The sequence below is a fragment of the Pelobates fuscus genome, chromosome 8 (assembly GCF_036172605.1).
Source record: "Pelobates fuscus isolate aPelFus1 chromosome 8, aPelFus1.pri, whole genome shotgun sequence".
Taxonomy (NCBI): domain Eukaryota; kingdom Metazoa; phylum Chordata; class Amphibia; order Anura; family Pelobatidae; genus Pelobates; species Pelobates fuscus.
In genome coordinates, this window is record NC_086324.1 from 88,366,714 (window position 1) to 88,372,713 (window position 6,000).

Here is a 6,000-nt window from a genome sequence, read left to right on the forward strand (position 1 = left end):
GTCTCCTCCTCGTGTAGGATACCAGTAGTTAAATTAAGAGGTATGGTTTCACGAAAAATCACAGGCTCAACTAAAGGTCTACCATCTATGGCCTCAACGGCCAAGGGTGTGTCCCTTAACTGGGATGGGATAGTGTGTTTGGTGACAAAAACTTGGTCGATAAAGCTTTCAGCAGCTCCAGAGTCTATCAATGCCATAGTCTCTAGAGTTCCCTTCTCCCAAGTTAAGGAAACGGGTAATAGAAGCCTGTGATCTTTGTAATTATGAGTAGAGGACAAAATAGAAACACCCAAGGCCTGTCCTCTAGAGAAACTTAGGTGCGAGCGTTTCCCGGGCGATTGGGACAATTCAAACGTAAGTGACCTCTGACTCCACAGTACATACACAATCCCTCCCTTCTCCTGTACTGTCTCTCCTCCTCTGAGAGACGAGTATGGCCTATCTGCATAGGTTCTGGAAAAAGTGGTGTTTTGGCCTCAGGACTTTGAAAAGATGGAGCTAGTGTAAAAGAAGATCTACAGGTTCTATCTCGAGTGTTCTGCCTTTCTCTTAGACGTTCATCAATGCGAGAGATAAACGAAATTAAATCCTCCAAATTCTCAGGAAGCTCTCTAGTAGCTACCTCATCAAGTATTACATCAGATAGTCCGTTTAGAAACACGTCTATATAAGCCTGCTCATTCCACTTAACCTCTGCCGCCAAAGACCTGAACTCTAGTGCGTAATCCACAAGTGTTTGGTTATCCTGTCTAAGGCGCAACAGTGATCTAGCTGCATTGACCTTTCTGCCAGGAGGGTCAAAAGTTCTTTTAAAAGCAGCTACAAAGGCATTATAATTGTATACTAATGGATTATCATTCTCCCACAACGGATTAGCCCATCTCAGAGCTTTCTCAACGAGTAAGGTGATAATAAATCCCACTTTCGCTCTATCTGTAGGATAGGAGCGGGGTTGTAATTCGAAGTGGATACTTATTTGGTTTAAAAAACCACGACACCTCTCAGGAGATCCAGCATAACGTACAGGTGGGGTAATTCGGGAAGAAGCCCCTACAGTAGCTACCTCTAGACCTGAACCCACAGGAGAAATAGAAGTATTACGCATCTCCTCTGGTGGATTATTAGGACGAGATAACAACGCCTGTAGCGCTAGTGCCATCTGATCCATTCTGTGTTCCATGGCGTCAAACCTAGGATCAGAAGAATCAAGCTGACTGTTTGTACCTGCAGGATCCATTGGCCCTGTCGTAATGTCAGGATCGGGACAGGGATCCAACACGCAGAGTACAAAGAGTAGAGAGATACGTATACCGGACCTTAGAATGGCCGGACTTAACGTAAGAACTACGTATAGAATGGTCAGAGACAAGCCGAGGTCGAGGGAACGAGAAGACAGGTAAGCGAGAGACAAGCCGAGGTCAAAGGATAACAGAGAAGCAGGAGAGTAATAACAAAGCCGGGTCAGAACCAAAAGACAATCAGGATACAAGAGCACTGTGTGACTAGACTGGCTAGAACCACGACAGGGCAATGAGCAAATGCGGAAAGCTCCATTAAATACCCTGGCTCTAGAGAGTAATCACGCCTCCGACGAGTCCTGATTCGTGTTCCGGACTTGAGTGGCAGGTCGGACTGGATTAGCGTCATGACGTCGGCTATTGAGCGTCGCGTCATAAAAGGAAGAAGCTCCCTCGCGTCCGGCGTGTAACGAGGAATGGGAGAAACAGACCTTCTGGAAGGAGAAACGTCTAAGTCTCTACCCCTCTCAGAGGTAGAGACTACAGATACCCTGACAAGCACCTTCTCATCTCACTCACATCTGCTTTCACTTTCTCTTCACTTGCTTCTGGCAGCCTTTAACCATGGCCATGTTCCTTTTAATTCTCTTCCCCCTAAAACCCTTCTAACATTATACACATTTCCTTTAGCTCCTTCTTTGCCCCCTTTTTTTTGCTGCGCCCTCGGGAATGTTCACTCTGTCTGCAGCATCTTTCTATCAGCTTCCATCCTCTTCTCTCACTGATCTCTAGCAACTACCCGCTACTACTCTATCAAGTGCCCTAGATAAACTATGTTCTATCACTGCCCATACTGTCCATCAAAATAAACAAAAACACAGGCCTCTTCCTCTACATTTAGTATGTCACTTCCTGTTACTTCCTGTTTCTGAATAGCAGGTTTCTGCACTTTTGCTTTCTTCTACCATGTGTCTTCTTGATCCCATTCCTTGGAATATTTCTTAAACTCTCTCATCTGCGACTGTCCCATCTTAAACTAAATTCTTCAATCTCTCTCTTTCCTCTGCCATTTTCCCCTAATCCTTCAAACACATGCTGAGCATGCCCATACTAAAAAAGCCTTTACCCTAATACTATGCCCAGGTGTCGCCCTATCTCTTTCATTCTTTTTGCCTCCAAGTTCTTTGAAATACTTGTTTATGTTCAACTTACAGACTATCTGATTTTCCATTCCTTACTCAACCAACTACAGTTTGGCTTCGGCTCCTAACATTCCAGAGACTGCCCTGACTAATGTCTTAGTAATGGCTAAATCCAAAGGCTATTATTCAATACTGGCAGTTAGGTCTGGAAATATTTGGACACTCACACAATTTGCATAATTTTGGCTCTGTACAAGGGATTTGAAATTAAACAACTGACATGTAACTTAAGTGCAGAATTTTAGCTTTAATTCAAGGGGTTGAACAGAATATTGTATGAAATATTTAGGAATCGCAACTCTTTTCCTACACAGTCTTTTTATTTCAGGGGTTGAAATGTAATTAGACAAATTAACACAATCATAAATAAAATATTAATATTTAATACATTGTCAAGAATTCGTTGTAGTCATATGACCGCTTGAAGTCTGGAATGCATGGACATAGACAAACACTGTGATGCTTTGACAGGCCTTTACTGCAGCTGTCTCTTCAGTTGCTGTTTGTTTGTGGGTCTCTCTGCCTTAAGATGCATTCTCATCAGATAATTGACTCTGCCATTGCAGTATGTTCCACTTATTTGCCTTAAAAAACTTGTTAGTTGCTTTCGCAGTTTATTTTGGGTCATTGTCCATCTGTAAAGTTAAACATTGTCCATTCAATTTGGCTGAATCTGAGCAGACAATATCTCTCTATACACTTTATACTTTATCTGGTTGCTTCTGTCTTCCGTCACATCATCAATAAACAATAGTGCCCCAGTGCCATTGAAAGCCATGCATGTCTATGCCGTCACACTACCTCCACTGTGTTTTACAGGTGATGTGGTATGCTTTGAATTATGAGCTATCCCAAGCCTTCTCCATACTTTCTTTTCCATCATTCTGGTACAGGTTAATCTTAGATTCATCTGTCCAAAGAATGCTGTTCCAGAACTGGGCTGGTGTTTTTAGATTTTTTTAGTCTAATTTGGGCTTTCTATTCTTGAGGCTTTTCTCCTTGTGGTAAACCCTCATTATTTGTTCTTGTGAAATCTTCTCTGTGTGGTAGACTTGGATAATGATATGCCTACCTCCTGGAGAGTGTTCTTTACTTGGCTGGATGCTGTGAAGGGGTTTTTCTTTACCATGGAAAGAATCATATGATCATACACCACTGTTGCTTTCCGTGTATGTCCTGGCCATTTTGTGCTGCAGAGCTCACCAGTGCATTATTATTTTTTTCAGAATGTACCAAACTGTTGGTTTTGCCACTCCTAATGTTGCTGCTATATCTATGATAGATTGAGAAATATCAATTAACTGGCAAGATGGTTATGCTAAACAACTTGGAGGTCTGTGCCTACTAGGCCTTACAGTAATGTATTGTGAGGGGTAAACTTGGGAGATAGGAGATAAATAGCTCCTTACTGTCTAGAAATCGGTACTAATGCACAAAAAAGCTGACTGCTGTCTTTATTAAATCCTTAATAGCAATAGTTTGCCGATAAAACAGTCTCCCTTTGTTGTAGCTATAGCCTGACCAATAAATCAATAATGTCGGTGGCTAAGGTCTGGTTACCAAAGAGCTAACAAAAAAATCCCCATAAAGGTACATTGGCAGCAATAAAAAATCATAGGATAAGAAGTTACAATACTGGCTAAATACAGTGTTGCAATGATCAAAAAGTGATCAGCTAAAAGTAATTCCTTCCTTCCTAATTCTGCTTGGGAGGTATAGATTGGAGACCAGTTCCCATAATATTAATATAGCGACTTGTGACCCACTCTTCTGGTATCTTGTCTAACCGAGAGCCTGTACAACAGTCCCTAATAACCTCCCAACACCTTCGAGGGTGTTCTAATCTGTTACTGACTCTAAAATAGAGCAAAATGCTGCCTAATGTGCCATCACAATCGCTGTAAGGACAACACTGTGAAAGTAGAGAGAAATTACATTAACCAGTGAGGGTCTAAATACCCATAGTGTGCAAAACAAGTGGTGAGGTGAGAAAAATAAATAATAAGGCTAACTGGTCTCCAATCTATACCTCCCAAGCAGAATTAGGAAGGAAGGAATTACTTTTAGCTGATCACTTTTTGATCATTGCAACACTGTATTTAGCCAGTATTGTAACTTCTTATCCTATGATTTTTTATTGCTGCCAATGTACCTTTATGGGGATTTTTTTGTTAGCTCTTTGGTAACCAGACCTTAGCCACCGACATTATTGATTTATTGGTCAGGCTATAGCTACAACAAAGGGAGACTGTTTTATCGGCAAACTATTGCTATTAAGGATTTAATAAAGACAGCAGTCAGCTTTTTTGTGCATTAGTACCGATTTCTAGACAGTAAGGAGCTATTTATCTCCTATCTCCCAAGTTTACCCCTCACAATACATTACTGTAAGGCCTAGTAGGCACAGACCTCCAAGTTGTTTAGCATAACCATCTTGCCAGTTAATTGATATTTCTCAATCTTTACATTTAACCGGGTACATGCCCTTTGGTGGCACTGGCAACACCCACTGACCATTACCTTTTGCCTGTCAACACCCCAAATCCTCTTCCGTATGGCTTACTGCAGAGGACTGGGGATTACCAGGCAAACTATTTATGTTTATATCTATGATAGCTTTTGTTTGTTTATTTTGCATCATAAGGATGGCCTGTTTAAACTGCATTGAGAGCTCCTTTGACTGCATGTTGTGGGTTCACAGCACCAGCTTCCAAATGCAAATGCCACACCTTGAATCTACTCTAGACCTTACCTGCTTAAGTTAAGAATTAATGCAGGAACAGCCCACACCTGTCCATGAAATAGCGTTTGAGTCATCTGTCCAATTACTTTTGGTCCCTTAAAAAAAGAGGGGGCTACATATTAAAGCCCTGTGGTTCCTAAACCCTTCCTCCAATTTGGATGTGAATACCCTCAAATAAAAGCCATATTCATTATTTAACTATAAATGCACTTTATTTTGGTAAACATCCAAAATAACATAATGTGTTCAAATCCAAATATTTCCAGACCTAAGTGTTTTCGTCTTGATCTTTCTGCCACATTCGACATTGTTGACTACCTGCTTTTCCTCCTCATCCTTTGCAGCCTTGTGACACAGCCCTTTCCCACTTCTCTTCCTACCTCTTTCACTGCTCTTTCAATGTCTTCTTTTCTGATTACTTCTTCTTTGTTGGAGTTCCTCGTGGCTCTTGAGTCTACTGGGACCTCTTCTCTCCTCAATTTACACTGTCTCCCTCGAGACCTGATATCATCCTATGGTTTTCAATATCACTTGTATGCTGATGATAAGCAAATATACATCATCTTTCCCGATCTTCCTCTCTGTCTGCTGGAATGTGTCATGACTGCCAATCCTTCGATTCTGACAGGATGACTTCACGATTCCTAAAACTCAATCTCTCCCAGACCGAATACCTTGTCTTTTCTCCCTCTAAAGTTATAGCTTGTCTGCTTTTCAGCTTTTCATTAAGGTCAACAGACTTATGATAACATCTTACGCACAGGGGCATTGCCATGTAGTGATCTTTGACTATGTAATTCCTTCACCTTGCACATAA